Here is a 16,583-nt window from a genome sequence, read left to right as displayed (position 1 = left end):
GGGGGTGACTATATCTCATTCAGAATAACAGTTGGAAGAACAGCTTGACTGCCTCTTCTTTGGGGCAGCCCCTGAGATACTGGAAGACTGTTATCATGTCACCCCTGGTCCTTCTCTTCATTAGACGAGACATCCCCAATTCCTGCAATTGTTCTTTGTATCTTTTTGCCTTCCACCCCTTAATCCTCTTTGGGACTTCTGGGACACGCATTATGATTTTGAAAAATAGGTGTGCACACTTGGCTAACTTAGAAAGCCAAGCAGGGTAGACCCTGGTTTTTATCTGGAAAAGAAAGTCCCGAGCTGTAGGCTACACTGGGAGCAAAATAAATAAATAAATGGAAGAACCTAAAATGTGCATGGAGAGGTATCTGCCTAAGTCACCAGGAGCTGAGTTCAGCTTGAAGGATGGCTTGACGTTTAATGAGATTAGGGAAGCAGAAACGATAATTAAGGCAGGCGAAATGAGGCACTGCTCATAAACCTGATGGACTGGTTGACTGTCAACAAATTGTCTATTAAAGTTATGCAATTCAACCTGGAGGAGTTGCTTTGGAATGGGTAGGAGCAGAGCATAACTCCTCTTTATGACTTTGGAAAGAAGTGGTGTTATTCTCTAGGATTGTTGGGGGGGGGCTTCAGAGACGGAGTTCGAAGTGCCTAGAGAGGCTCCATGTTTACTAGACCTCTCTAGGAGGTTGTCTCAGCCTCAGCCAGTCCTGAGCCAACTCATTCGCCCCTTAAGCTATTAATAGCTTTGCATGAGCCACAGGGCCCAAGAATTTAGGTTAATCCTGCCCAAATAAAACCAGGTCTAAATTGAACCCTTCCGGGTTTAGTTCAGTAACTCATTTGTGTGGCTAAGAGGCTTAGTGTGACAAATTTCCTCTCTGCTGACCCAAACAAAGTCAAACAATGTCCAGGTTTACTGAAGCCCCAAGCCCCTAAAATAGGGGTCTTCAAACTCGGCCCTTTTATGACTCATGGACTTCAACTCCCAGAATTCTTCAGCCAAGCACATTGTCTGAGGAATTCTGGGAGTTGAAGTCCATGAGTCATAAAAGGGCCGAGTTTGAAGACCCTTGCCCTAAAATGTCACCCACCTTTCCCATCAAGAGAAAGGAAATCTTCCTGGCTTCGTTCCTCCGTTCCTCTGTGTGTTCCTCCTGATCTTCAGCTTCAGTTCACGGTCAGCTCCCATTTTGGTTCCTCGGCTCTGATTCGTGGCTTGGTCTTCAGTTGTCACTCTTGAGCTCTTCATCCTTCCTCCTGTTCAAAGAATGGCCTCGGGATGAATTCCTGACCTTGACAGACGATACCTCGAGTCACAAAGGACTCTTGATTTGCCCAGCCAACCAAATGCTCCACAGAGAGGTGTCTTGCTTGTAACTCTTGTGATTCTTTGCGATGTCAGTGAAGCATGTCACATCTGCCTGGCCTTTCTTTCTTTTTCTTTTTCTTTCTTTTTTTTTTGCTCCATTTATTTTTGTTCCCCTCGGATTTCTCACAGCCTTTAAACTCAGTGACAGAAATTCTATTCTGGTGTGATGGATCTCCTAAGATCTAGGAACTTTTCTCCTTTCCTTCCTTCCTTCCTTCCTTGCTCCCTTCCTTCCTGTCATTAAGGGCTATCTGCCACTGCAAATTTAGCTCTTCAGAACTTTATTCATACGGCCATATATCACCACAGAATCTGCAAGCTGAGCTGTATTAAAAACAGACTTTTTTCACCACCCCCTCCAAAGGCAATTTGAAAGCCCAAATCGTGTGGACAACCAATGTCATTGTCCCTGCAATGCATCCTGGGATTGTCAGGTCTTTTATTGCCTGTGGTGAAGGATGAGATGGGGAACACAAACATAGCCCACTCATCAGTCCAATTAATCAATGCTGCTCAAATAATCTACTCAACTGCAGCTAAAACGATCTAGGCTGGTTTTTCGGGGAGACTCTGATGACATACACAGATCTCATCACCAAAATCTTTCTGTTCCTTACTTTCTACTGTACCTTGTAGAATCAAACTATTGGTGTCATTGGTGGGCTGGAATTAGAATGTGGCCGACAGAAAAGCGAAGCCATAATCCAACGATCTTTTTGTCATTGGCCTAGGAAATTCTCTTTTATCCCATGGCTTTTTGAACAATCCGTTTCAACCATGCTTTCACAGATCATTAGAGGCCATAGATGGTCAAAGTTTTCCCCTGTTTACATGGCCCACTACTTTTACCATTAATTTATAATATTTATACTCTGTGGAGGAAATGGGGGAAGAGTTAATTTCAGGAGAAGTCTACAGGATGCTTATTTCAGAGTCAATGAATGCTGTTTTAATTTTTTAATTTTTTTCAGAAGAGGGAGAGAGAGAGAGAGAGAGAGAGAGAGAGAGAGAGAGAGAGAGAGAGAGAGAGAGAGAGAGAGAGAGAGAGAGAGAGAGAGAGAGAGAGAGAGAGAGAGAGAGAGAGAGAGAGAGAGAGAGGTGAGCCAACATACGTATATTCAGATATCGACTGGTGTGGAGGAAAGGATGGAGACCTTAACACATTCCAAAGGTCCCTGCTGGGATTTCTTCAGTTTTGGCAAGGATTCAGTTTTTGAAAAGCCGTAGGGTGAAGAGGCCGTTGGATGTCAGGACGTTGCTAAATAAACATTCAAATTTTCTAAGGTGCTAGACAGAAATGATCTCACCAATGTTATCATCCTAATTTGTAAGATACCACGGTGACTAAGATCTCTGTGTTACCAACGCAGAGGAGGAAGCCTTGAGGTTGCCTCAGAGAACGTAGGCTTAGTCACTGGCCAGCTTCTTCTAGAACTCAACTCCATGGAGATGGGCCTCTTTTGTAGGTGGGAAGTCCTAGGTAGGATCAAACTGGGCTGGAAAACATCCTCCTCGAAACACTGCACAAAACCTCCCACCAGTCTTGTCTGAACTGAGCTGGTATCTCTGTGCCTGAGGAATTCTGGGAGTCGAAGTCCTAAGCATCTTAATGTTGTTGAGGTTGAAAACCCGGCTCCACACAGATGAACTCTAGAGGGAGTGGCGACGGTCTGCCTCCCTAGTTTCATAAGAACGAAAACCCAAGTACGAAGAAGAAGCAAGGCTGTTGGTTCTGTAGACTTATTTTTAAGCTTGGAAATTAAAGACAGCTTGTAAAGAGATACAGAACTGGGCAGGAATTCAACAGGTAGGGCATTAGGTTGGAGGAAGAATCAGGAGAGGTACGACTGCCTTCTCATCCTGTGTTGCTGTTATTCAAGCACAGATGAAAAAAAAATGAATGGACACCTTTATTTTCATTTCCATCGCAAAGAAGCAGCAGAAGGGAAATGTTAACCTTGGGCATATCAGAAGCATGAAGTTTGGGAGGCGAGTTGGCGGGATCGTAGCCTGTGAAAACTGCAACACCAGGAAGAAAAAAAGATCCGTTTTTCTCTCCTAGTAGAGAAGAGACCAAATTCACAGACCTCCAACATTGTAAAATAACAGAATTGGAGGGTGTGTGTGTGTTTGTGGGGGGGGGGTACCTTGGAGGTCTTCTAGTCCCACTCCCTGCTCAAATAAGAGACCTTATGTCATTCTGGACAACTTAAAAGCCTCCGGTGATGGAGCACCCACAAGTTCTGGTGGCAAGCCGTTCCACTGGTTAATTGTCCCGTCACGAGATTTCTCCTTTTATTTCTAGGTTGCTTCTCTCCTGGATGAGTTTCCATCCCTCGCTTCTTGTTCTGCCCTCAGGTGCTCTGGAGAATTTGGAGAATGATTTACAAGAGGACAGAAGGGGGCGAAAAAAAATCAGATATTATTTTAAAAATGAAAGATTGGATACAAATCATTAATCCCAAAGCAAAAGCTTGGTTTTTTTTCCCCCGTCCCCCAATAAGCCATTAGAAATGTTAAACAAGGCAGCTCACGCAGTGCTCAGAACTAAGCATTTATACTGACCTCTTCAATTGGAAAATAAATGATGGGAATTCCCCCCCCCCCGGTGTTAAGGTATTTTTTTTTCATTCTTTTCCTCCTGCCGAAGGATCAGATTTATTTGAAAACATGCCTCTTCTAGTCTCTCCTCACCTGTTTCTTTCCACACACCTCTCGGGGGGGCCTGGAGATTATCAAAACTTTCATTGTCTTTTCCTGCCAGTCAATTTTTGCTCCTAAAATAGCTCTCATTTTTATTTTCTCACTCCTGCTGTTTGACTCCATCCTTCTCAGATACCCCCCCCCCCGGAGAAAACTCGTCTCTGGGTTGATGGAGTGGGAGGTGGAAATTGCTATGTGAAGAGAAAAATGCAGGTTATCAAAATAATATGCCGGTGTAAAAAGCCGGGGGAAGCGGTGTGTGGATCAGGAAGCAGTATAAAAGCTCTGGAGAAACTTCTCCCGTTTGATCCCAGCCCAGGAGATGACCTCTGCAAGATGGGATGGGGTGGACCTACATCGCTGGTTCCTCTTTTCACACCCCTCCCCCTAGACCAGGGGTCTCCAACCTTGGCAACTTTAAGAGTTGTGGACTTCAACTCAGTGCTATGGAGGATAAGCCGATACCCACTTTCTTGGGGCAAAGCTTTGTGTATTGAATGATTGCTATCGTATCTCTCCCTCAGCCTTCTCCCCTTTAAGCTGAACATCCCAAGTTCCTCTAACTCAGGGGTCTTCAAGCCTGGCCCTTTTATGGATTGCAGACTTCAACTCCCAGAATTCCTCAGCCAGTGTGCCTGGGAGTTGAAGTCCACAAGTCTTAAAAGTTGCCAAGGTTGAGGACCCCTGCCCTAGACCCCTTTTCTAACAGTTGCATTAAACTGTGGCAACTGTTTACGGAGATTCTCAATCATCCAAGGTCATGGTTGCCCCCAAAGTGGCAACCATGGACTTTCTTTGTTTCTCCTTGAAGACATTTCGCTTCTTCTCCGTGAAGCTTCTTCAGTTTTGACGGCATGGTAGAGAAGGGAAGGATTTACTATTCCTTGCAGTCATCTGGTTGTCAGCACGCTCTCTGAGACCACTTGAAGTTTTTGGGTGACCCTGAGGACACAGATAAACTTCCAAGTGGCCTCGACGACTCTCAGAAAGACTTGACCGGATGACTTCAAGGAATATGAATCCTTCCATTCTCCACCCTTCAAGTCAGCAATGAAAAAGCTTCTTGGATGAGAAGGGAAATGTCTTCAAGCAAAAATAAAGGCAGGAGAGACTGGACAGCCATTTGTCCAAAATGGCATAGGGTTTCCTGCCTGAGCAGGGGGTTGGACTAGATGACCTCCAAGGTCCCTTCCAACATCATCATCATCATCATCATCATCATCATCATCATCATTATTATTATTATTATTATTATTATTATTATTATTATTATTATTATTATTATGTCCAGTTGCATTTTGAAAAAGAGCGGGTGAATTCTTGCACATTTCCAGCTTTTGACCAACCTTTTCAGCCAGGAAGCACCCCAAAACTGAATCCAACGAGAATGGCCCAACAAGACAAACCTTGCTACATTCTCAAATATGGGGTGCAATGGAGACTAGACTCCTGATGGCGCACCCCAGGCTAAAAAGTCTACACACTCTGGCTGCTGGACCTGACAAGGTTCTCCCAGCTAGAAGTAGAAGCACGATTCCCGAAAATAAAAACAATGGTTCATGCTGTGTTCTGTTAGGCCATAGGAAATAAATAAATCCTCAAATTATTGGAAACTGATCAAAGAGAGAAGCAACCTGGAATTAAGGAGAAACTTCCTGACAGTGAGGACAATCAACGAGTGGAACAACCTGGCTCCAGAAATTGTGGGTGCTCCATCCCTGAAGGTTTTCAAAAAGAGTCTAGAGTCTAGACAGTCACCTGTCGGAGATGGTATAGGTTCTCCTGCTTGAGGCTGGACTAGAAGACCTCCAAGGTCCCTTCCAGATTCTATTCTATTCTATTCTATTCTATTCTATTCTATTCTATTCTATTCTATTCTATTCTATTCTATTCTATTCTATTCTATTCTATTCAAGGTTGACTCAGCCTTCCATCCTTCTGAGGTAGGTAAAATGAGGACCCAGATTGTTGGGGGCAATAAGCTGACTTTGTAATAATGCCGCTTGGGGTGTGTGTGAAAGCCCTAACAAGCAGGCATATACATAGAATGAAGGCTACTACTAAGCTTGTAAGCCGCCCTGAGTCTTTGGAGAAGGGCAGGATATAAATGTAATAAAAATAAAAATAAAATAAAAAATAAATATTCTATTCTATTCTATTCTATTCTATTCTATTCTATTTCTATTCTATTTCTATTCTATTCTATTCTATTCTATTCTATTCTATTCTATTCTATTCTATTCTATTCTATTCTATTCTATTCTATTCTATTCTAGTCTAGTCTAGTCTAGTCTAGTCTAGTCTAGTCTAGTCTAGTCTAAATATCCCCTCAACATTCAGGTTAGACCTTGGCCACCGAGAGACCTGTCTTGTGGACCCAGAAGGGTTACTGCAGGGCTGCAATCCTTCAGATGATCTCTAGAGTTCCCTTTCAATGTCTGGACCAAGAAGCTGACTTTCCTTGGTGCATAATTTGATCTCAGAGCTGAACAAGTCAGCAAGTCAATTTCCACGCACCCATTCCATTTCTGTGGGCTTTTTTTGGGGGGGGGGCAGCAATTAAAAAAGGTTGATACAACCCATGTATTCTGAATTTTTAGTTCCCATGCTTGACTCCTGATGGTGAAAAACTCCACTGCCAATTCTCAACCCAGGAGAAAGTGAGTTGGAGAACAATAACTTTTGTACAAGCCTGGCCAATGTTACTCTTGTGACATCTTTTTATAGAACTTTTGTTTTCTTTTTGCAAGGAGCTATAATTTTTAAAGACATTTTTCAGGCACCAATCCAGTTCAAATAAGTGGTTTACCTGGGAATATTATGATCTGATAAAAACTTCTGCCTTTCCACTGGAGGAGGAGGAGGAGGAGGAGGAGGAGGAGGAGGAGGAGGAGAAAGAGTTTCCCCAAATTAAAAAAAAATAATAATGGAATAATTTGTAAGCAATCCAGGAGAAAACAGTGAAGAAGAACTGTAGAATAACAGAACAACAGAATTGGAAGGGACCATGGAGGTCATCTAGTCCAGCCTCCTGCTCAAGCAGGAAACCCTATACCACTTCAGACAAAGGGTTGTCCAATTTCTTCTTAAAAGCCTCTAGTGATGGAGCTCCTGCAACTTCCGGAGGCAAGACTAATCAACGGATAGGGTGAAGTTAAGTCACAGACGAAAGTGAAGATGGTGATCTTGAAGCTGTGATCTTTTGGATCCTACAACATGGAGAGACTTTGATTGTCACTTTCCCCCCCCCCTCCCCCCCACCGCCGCGTGTTGCCTTTCATTTTGCATCTTGCTCACCCAAGCAAATCACGTCAATATAACCATCCTTGATTATACCGTTTTTCAGGAAAGGTGCCAAAACCTGGATCTGGGTTGACTTTCTTGTAGGGGCCTGTAACCTGGAAAATGTCTAATTGAAACTGGATGTGCCTAGAGATATACTCAACTGTTAGGAACCCCTGGTTTGCCAACATCTTCATTACACAATGGGGGGGGGGAGAAATAGGAATTAAGCGCTATTTGTTGTGTTCTATTTGCTCACACACAGGGGGAAAGAAAACAACAGTCCCACTTTGACAGCCAACTAAAGCCAGGGTTTCTCTTTTTGCTGATTTATTTATTTATTTATTTTATTTAGTTATATTTATATACCGCCCTATTCCCTGAGGACTCAGGGCGGTTTACAGGGAATTAAAAATCCAAAATACAAAAATTAAGAACAAATTAAAAAGTATTAAATTAACCCTGTAGTCAGTTAAAAAACCCCAAATTAAAAATTCTTCCTCAGTCTGGGCCCGAGAGCTGAAAAAGCCAGGTCTTCAGGCCCCGGCGGAATGAACGGAGGTTGGGGGCAGTCCTCAGCTCCACCGGCAGCTGGTTCCAGAGGGCAGGCGCTCCCACTGAGAAGGCCCTGTCCCTGGGTGTCGTCCGCCGGCAATCTCTCACCGGCGGAACCCTGAGCAGACCCTCCCTGTGGGAGCGCACTGGGCGAAGGGCGTTTGATGCCGGCAGCAGGTGTTCCCTCAAATATCCCGGACCCAGGCCATGTAGGGCTTTATAGATGATAACCAGCACCTTGAATTTCACCCGGAGGGCAACCGGAAGCCAATGCAGCTCGCGGAGTAGAGGTGTTACATGGGAGTATCGGGAAACCCCCATTACAACTCGCGCGGCCGCATTCTGCACCAGTTGAAGCCTCCGAGTGGTCTTCAAGGGCAGCCCCATGTAGAGAGCGTTACAGTAGTCCAAACGGGAGGTCACAAGCGCATGAGTGACTGTGCGTAGGGCGTCCCGGGTGTGATGCTGTCTGGGAGTTGAGATCTTTCCAGGTTGGCATGCTTGCTGCAGGGAAATGACATCTATGAGAAAGAGGGCCTCTGAGCTACGCTAAAAATTGGCACAAGATCCCTTGCAGACTTTCATTATCCTAGGGTTGAGTTGGGTCTTGTCCTGCCAGGTGTGGTGAGATCCAAGGATGCTGAAAAGTGGAAGCTGAGTCAGTCCCCATGGCAATGCGGAGATGATGTACGGTGCAGTGAGGTGGGGCCAATGACTATTGGCGTTTCAGGATGACAATCTCACTGCCTTCGTTGGGAGTGGACTCCTTAACTTGCCAGCCTTGGAATTGTACTGCCCTATTGGGTAGCACCAGTTGACATGACCACCTGAAGCTTGGTCAGAGGAGATAAGAAGAATCTGCTTACATAGGAATTTGGGGGCATACTGACCATTTGCCATGTCCAAATGGAAAAGGCGGGTGGTGCCACAACCTGCCAAGAAGGACACCGATTGTTTGTGTGGCTGTACTACATTGAATTGGGTTTATCAATTTATAAAGCCTTCATAAGACCACACTTGGAACACTGCATCCAGTTTTGGTCACCGCAATATCAAAAAAGATATTGAGACTCTGGAAAGGGTGCAGAGAAGAGCAACAAAGATGATTAGGGGCCTGGAGGCTAACACGTATGAAGAATGGTTGCAGGAATTGGGTATGTCTGGTCTAGTGAAAAGGATGAGGGGGTGTGTGTGACATGATAGCAGTCTTCCAATATATGAGGGGCTGTCACAAAGAAGAGGGGTTCAACTTATTCTCCAAAGCACCTGAAGGCAGGACAAGATGCAATGGACGGAAACTCATCAAGGAGAGAAGCAACCTGGAACTAAGGAGGAATTTCCTGACAGCAAGAACAATTAACCAGTGGAACGGCTTGCCTCCAGAAGTTGTGTGTGCTCCATCATTGGAGGCTTTTAAGAAGAGACTGGACAGCTGTTTGTCTGACACGGTATAGGGCAGGGGTAGGCAACCTCGGCTCTTTTATGACTCATGGACTTCAACTCCCAGAATTCCTGAGCCAGCTTGCCTGGCTCAGGAATTCTGGGAGTTGAAGTCCATGAGTCATAAAAGAGCCGAGGTTGCCTACCCCTGGTACAGGGTCTCCTGCTTGAGCGAAGGGTTGGACTAGAAGACTCTGTTATTCTGTTAAACGCTGGATTGCCAGGAAGAAATTTGAATTAGCTCTAGGTTTCTGACAACAGCATATTGTGGGATCCTCGTTGGACTCTGAGCTGGGTGGTTTTCTCGCGGACCTTTCATAACCAAACTAGGTAACATCATCAGTGCTTCTAGAGAGCGCCAAGAACTCCACAGCTACAAATATTCTCTTCCATCAGTAATAGCATGTTGGCTTTCGGTATGCCATGCTCTCCTCTTGCTTAATACCTACTTCGAGCAGTTGTAAGGTTAGCACAAGTTCCTAAAGGTCAGCTTTTAAGATTATCCCTGCTGTCCTATAACTTCTTAAGCGTTCTGCCTGGGGAAAAAAACCAGCACTCAAGACAGACACCATTGCTGGATCCCTGACAGTTTTCCCAGTGTGTCGAACCGCTCTGGATATGTTTATAGGGGAAACTACCTACAGTTGGTTGAAAGCAATTTAGAAGCCACTGTCTTTGAAAAAAAGAGATCGTTAAAACTGGTATGATCTCAGCCTCTCATTGTGGAAGGCCTGGAATTCTAACGGAAGACAGGGAAGTGGGTTTTTTTTTGGGGGGGGGGATGGGAAGGAAACCACAAATAATTTCAGGCAATAATAAAACCTGCAGTGTCATGCTAATGTCTTTGTCCTTCTCCATCTTAACTTCCTTGCACTGGGAGGTGATATAGTTCACTGCCAAGTTAGCAATTAGCTAAAAGGGTTCTAGAAGCTGGGTGGAGGGACGTGGAAACATCTAAAAATGCCAGCCAAGAACATCTGTTTATGTTTCATCAGCTTCAGCTTCTGAAGAAGTATCTGTCCCTACGTGTGTAATCATACAACATTGAGTAATATTGGAAGGGACCTTGGGGGGGTGTCTTCTAGTCTAACCCCCTGCTCAGGCAGGAGACCCTATACCATTTCAGACAAATGACCAACCACTTTCTTCTTGAAAGCCTCCAGTGATGGAGCACCCACAACGTCTGAAGGCAAGTCGTTCCATTGGATAATTGTTCTCACCATTAGGAAATTTCTCCTTAGTTCTAGGTTTCTTCTCTCCTTGCTTAGTTTCCATCCATTGTTTCTCATCTTGCCTTTTGGTGCTTTGGATTTCGACGAAATCCCATCCGTCATCATCAGGCCGGAGTGTTCCTCCTGCTGCTTCCAGGAGCAGACTCTGGGCAGCTTACAATTTAAAGCACAAATCAATGTGCTTAGCAATAGCCTTCATTCTATGTATATGCCTGCTTAGTAGGGCTTTCGCCTCCCCCCCAAGCGGCATTATTACAAAGTCAGCTTATTGCCCCCAACAATCTGGGTCAATTGGGCTATTTCAGATGAAGAACCAGACAAGGCAAGTGAGAGAATGAAATACGTTGTTGAACTTACAATGTTGAAAAGCTGCGTCACTGTTTGTGCTTTGTTGACTGGATGGCAAAGCTCTGAAGAGGTTCTTCATTTCAACATGAAGAGTTCATATAAAGGACTCGTTGAAACGGCTGTTTTTATTATCACAGTTACTATGGTTATTTTGCCCATGGCTTGAAATGAAGAAGAAGAAAAATCTGCCTCGTGCTAAAGACTGTCTTCTTTAGCTCGCAATCATGAACTTGTGGCAGATGTTTGTGCTGCCCACTGTGTCTCAATGTCAGAAATCACAATGACAAGTAAATATTGCATCCCGGCAAAATAACGTAGAACAATGCAATCCCGGAGCAGATGGGATGCTCTGGTTATTTCTTTCTGTCATGAGTGATGGAAATGATGACTGTCCTTGGAGAATAATTTCCAAGACCTCTGATGGGACTCAAACCTGACTTGTGCTCAGAGGGGGGAAATGGAGACTTTGACTTGAAACTTATGTGAAGTTGTGAAATTCCGTGATCTGTTCTCTTCACAGAACAAGCAGGAGTGAGAGGGCGTAAAAGCTATACATAGCGATAGTAACCATCATTACCACAATGATAGTTCTAGTTTGAATCAAGGGTCTTCTACAATGGGTACTGCAAGACAGAAAGAGCGTATTTGGGTGGGGCACAAATGAGAGGCACAAAACAGTGGTATTCATTAAGGTTGGAGGTCAAAACTATATATGGAGTTGTTGAAAGAATAAGGTACAAAACATAACAATACCTTACTTCTGGTCTACTCTCCTCTCCATTTCCTTCCTTCCTTCCTTCCTTCCTTCCTCCCTCCCTCCCTCCCTCCCTCCCTCCCTTCCTTCCTTCCTTCCTTCCTTCCTTCCTTCCCCTCTTCTCCTTCTTCCTCTCTTTTCTCTCTCTCTCTCTTCCTCTCCTTTCCCTTTCCACACCTATTTTATGACACCGCTCACAAAATGCCACCAACGTCCCAATTGTGCCTGATAATCATAATAAGAACAACAGCAACAGAGTTGAGAAGGTCAAAGGTGTCTCAGGTCAGGCTGTAATGGCAATACATCTCTCAGCCTCCAAGGAATACAAGAGTGGAATTAAATAATAAAGTCTCAACTGGCTTCATCAGATCACCGGAGTTAAGTTTGCCAAATTCTTGTCTTCAGGTCTATTTGCTCATTAAATTTTATAGCCTGAACACAGAGATGCAAACTAATGAGGGTGGGGGATGGGGGGCAACTGATCTCCTGAGCTGTTCCTGAAGAGAATTGGTGAGCGATCTTTCCACAAAGGGTCAAACCCATTGCCACTTAGCTTTTTTGTGCTTTGTTGTTGTTGTTGCTGAACTGGCACTTGAAATGAGCATGAGAACTTCTACACAGCCTCCTCCTACCCAAAGGCTGGTGTGAGGAAGCAGTTTGTGCGCTGAGACCTAAAATGTCTTTCCTCGTTGGACACAGAAAGGCGCCATCGCATTGGGGTGGGGTGGGGAAAAGGCTTCTATTTGTGACTGTAAAAATGGAACTCTGTGTCCCCGATCTTAATTTCCTAATAAATAAAGAGATCCAGATTGGATAAATTCTACAAGTAGATTGAAACATATTCAGGGCCCATTTAACTCCCGGTAAATATTTCTTAGAGGGATGCGGTGGCTCAGTGGGTTAGGACACTGAGCTTGTCGATCAGAAGGTCGGCAGTTTGGCGGGTCGAATCCCGAGTGCCGCGTAGCAGAGTGGGCGTCCGTTACTGGTCCCAGCTTCTGCCAACCTAGCAGTTCGAAAGCACATAAAAAATGCAAGTAGAAAAATAGGGACCACTACGGTGGGAAGGTAACAGTGTTCTGTGCGCCTTTGGCGTCTAGTCATGCCGGCCACATGACCGTGGAGACATCCTCGGACAAGCGCTGGCTCTTCGGCTTTGAAACAAAGATGAGCACCGGCCCCTAGAGTGGGAAACGACTAGCACGCATGTGCGGGGGAACCTTTACCTTTACCTAAATATTTCTTGCTCATTTAAAGGCAGGATTTCTCATTTTGCTGTATGTTAGGATCAAGCCAGATCTTTAGCAAGGTTTTCTCTTTTAATTTCTGAATTCACAGAGAGATCACTTTCCTTCTCAAAAAGCTCCTTTTCCAGCTTGTTTGCCACGTTTTATTTACTTTCGCATCAAAAGCTCCTCTTCCTCCTCCTCCTCCTCCTCCTCCTCCTCCTCCTCCTCCTCCTCCCTGGCTGAAAAACAGCCAGTGTTTCTTTAAAGCTCTGGAGAACTTTCCCAGCTGTTTAAAAGGTTGACAGTCTTTCACTACTGAACCCTTTTCATTTGTTAATTTAAACCCTGCCAAGCATCACAGAAGCAGATCACATCTGGAGAGCTATCAGCTTCTTAAATCCCCCTCATGTATGTAGGTGGCAAAAGTAATTGCAGAATAAAGAGAGAGTGGATGAAGTAAACAACACTCTTCTCTTCAGCTCTCTCAGCAATCAACACAACATGGTTGCCATAACACCACACATTCCTCTCCCAGTCTCCACCTGTTATTTCCTTCCCTTTCCTTCCCTTTGGATGCCCAGAGATCGTCCATTGTAGATGAGTGTGTGGGCCTGGCCAGTGTATGATTCTGTAATAAAACATAACTGGACTTGTGGGATCTGAATGTTTTGGGGCCACATTTGAGGCTGATGGAGTGCAAAATTATAGGTCTTTTAAGTTTCTGGATGGACGTGGGCACACCCCTTCATTTCAACTCTTTCTGCCTCTTCTCTGGCCCTTGAATGATCACTGTCATAGCCCATCTTCTTTATATTTTATTCACTTGTTGTCTCAGACCAAAGATGCTCTAGATCAGGGGTCTTCAAACTCGGCCCTTTTATGACTCATGGACTTCAACTCCCAGAATTCCTCAGCCAGCATGCCTGGCTGAGAAATTCTGGGAGTTGAAGTCCATGAGTCATAAAAGGGCCGAGTTTGAAGACCTCTGCTCTAGATGCTAATTTGAGTAATAGATGATATAGTTCAGGGCTGAAGTGTTGAGCTTTTGAGATCCTTGGATCATTTACTGCAAATGTGATTTCTGAGTTATAAGATGCCTCCTGGATGTTCTCGACCGGGGGTCTTCAGACTTGACCCTTTTATGACTTGTGGACTTCAAGAATTCCTCAGACAGGCGTGCCTGGCTGAGGAATTCTGGGAGTTGAAGTCCACAAGTCATAAAAGGGCCAAGTTTGAAGATCTCTGTTCTCGACCAACAAAAATGGCAAGGTTTAGCTAGCCTGGTAATGAATCTTGTTAGCCATTTTTATTGGCTGAGAACATTCATGAGACATCCAGTAATGTTAAATTACTAAAAAATACAATCAGCTAAATTAGAATTTAGCAGGCACCAAAGGATATGTTTGGGGGTATTTTGGTGACCACCGGACTTGCTTTGCCAAGACTTGAAGACAGAGACTGAAGTGATGTAATGCAAAGGTCTTAAATTAGACCTTTAGACTCTTTTCTTTCTTTCTTTCTTTCTTTCTTTCTTTCTTTCTTTCTTTCTTTCTTTCTTTCTTTCTTTCTTTCTTTCTTTCTTTCCTCTGTTTTTCTTTTAATTCAGGATAGAGAAAAGTGTACCCCAAACGGACAATTTGCTATTTTTTCCTGTCTTCAAGTCAATAGCAAGCTTAAGGAAATAAGTATTTATCCCATATTGTTTTGTCCTGTCTTAATTTCTTGGTCCAGAATGAGTCATCCAAGTTGAATCATGAGTCTTATCTTGCTACAAGTGTGTGGCCTGACCCTAAACAAACCCACAACGTTAAGCTTGATTTCCCCTTGGATACGCGGAGGATGTATGTTGGATGAAGTCAGCCCCATTGACTCATTTCTTCAAAGTCCTGTTGACGACCTCTGCTATCTTGGGGTGCTGTGGAGAGCGGTGATAAAAGTTGGATTTTCCATGCAAGCAGCTGTTGACATGAGAACAGGGTCAACTGGAATTGCGGTTCAGGATGGAGCAGAATGGTGTGAGGCCCTTTTGTATGCTTTGTTAACACGTGAAGGACATGGCCGGTAGATCTGAAGCAACTTCCTTGCTGAAGTCAATGTTTGGATATTAGTTCATAGTTTAAGAGGGAGGGAGGGAGGGAACCATGTTTTGTCCAAAGTGATAAGAGTCCCTGGGCTTATGAGACTTCTAGGTCAATCAGACTGGCTAAGCTGGTGTTTCTGAGCAAGGTTCCATAATTGAAATGGATCAGATGTCGAGACTCTCGAAAGGGTACAGAGAAGAGCAACAAAGATGATTCAGGGACTGGAGGCTAAAACATATAGGGAACGGTTGCTGGAATTGGGTATGTGTAGTTTAATGAAGAGAAGGGTGAGGGGTGACATGATAGCAGTGTTCCAATATCTCAGGGGCTGCCCCAAAGAAGAGGGAGTCAAGCTATTCTCCAAAGCACCTGAAAGCAGGACAAGAAGCTACAGATGGAAACTAGTCAAGGAGAGAAGCAACCTGGAACTAAGGAGAAACTTCCTGACAGTTGGAACAACTAACCAGTGGAACAACCTGCCTCCAGAAGTGGTGAATGCTCCAACACTGGAAGTTTTTAAGAAGAGACTGGACAGCCATTTGTCTGAAATGTTATAGGGTTTCCTGCCTTAGCAGGGGGTTGGACTAGATGACCTCCAAGGTCCCTTACAGCTTATTATTATTATTACTATTATTATACCATTATTCTGGGATGGAGGTAGAGATGGTGATGAAGATGGAGAGATGGAGATGAAGGTGGAGATGGAGATGGAGACATGGAGATGGGGGCAGAAATATATTGGATCTATAAACTTTGATAGGACTCCATGTTTACCTTTGATTGAAGGCAACGTGTGGCCTAGAATTTTCAGAGGTATATGCAGTGGTGAGTGTGCTCCCTTGTATACCCATACACCCACACCCTTGTGTGGTAATTGGTTGAAGTCAAGAAATCAATAGTTACTATTTAAGCCTCGCCTTTTACCCTTCAAACTTGTGGTGCACCTGCTAGGAGTTTAAGAAACCGACGATCATTCTAAACCATTTCATGATAGGTATGTATATTTTGGAGGAACGCAAACTCCAGAGTAGCTTTCTTTTCTTTTCTTTCTTTTTTTTGTCTCCATGAGAGCTGTCAAATTTCACTGAGATCAAAGGCCTGCAGATAGATCTGGTCACTGCAAAATAACATTCCAGACCACAACCTAAACTGAACATCATTTTTAGAAATAAAATTAAAGATTCCAGAGCCAGGATAAATAAGGGGGAAACCTCATGGCATGTGTGTGTGTGTGTGTGTGTGTGTGTGTGTGTGTGTGTGTGTGAAAATGTTCTCAAAAAGATCATCTAATGAACAGATCGTCAGGAGAAAAAAAAGGGTTTATACTAGGGTGCTATAGAAAAACCTGGTCAACCTTGAGCCGGTTAGGATCAAACTCCTGGCTCTGGGCAGAATTTGTCTGCAATGCTGCATTCTAATCATGGCTCTTAAGCAAGCTCAAAGAACACCCAGCACCTCACCATTCAACCCCGGGCCACATATATTTTCTTCTGCCGGGTTGAATATATTGAGGAAATATTCAACACACATATTCAACACACTTGGAACACTGCAGCCAATTTTGGTCACCACAATGTG

At 44.2% G+C, this 16,583-nt stretch overlaps 1 long non-coding RNA gene across 1 annotated transcript in view; it reads right to left on the bottom strand.

The window, feature by feature from the left end:
- LOC310646434 overlaps positions 1 to 14,486 on the bottom strand; it is a 138,362-nt gene extending 123,876 nt beyond the window's left edge. The window contains exon 1 of the long non-coding RNA XR_014493689.1: positions 14,426 to 14,486. This is a non-coding gene — a long non-coding RNA (uncharacterized lncRNA). The remainder of the gene's footprint in view (positions 1 to 14,425) is intronic.
- Positions 14,487 to 16,583: the final 2,097 nt, after the last annotated feature.

This window comes from Vipera ursinii, assembly GCF_947247035.1.
Source record: "Vipera ursinii genome assembly, chromosome: 13".
Lineage (NCBI taxonomy): Eukaryota > Metazoa > Chordata > Lepidosauria > Squamata > Viperidae > Vipera > Vipera ursinii.
This window is presented reverse-complemented; position numbering and strand designations above follow the sequence as displayed.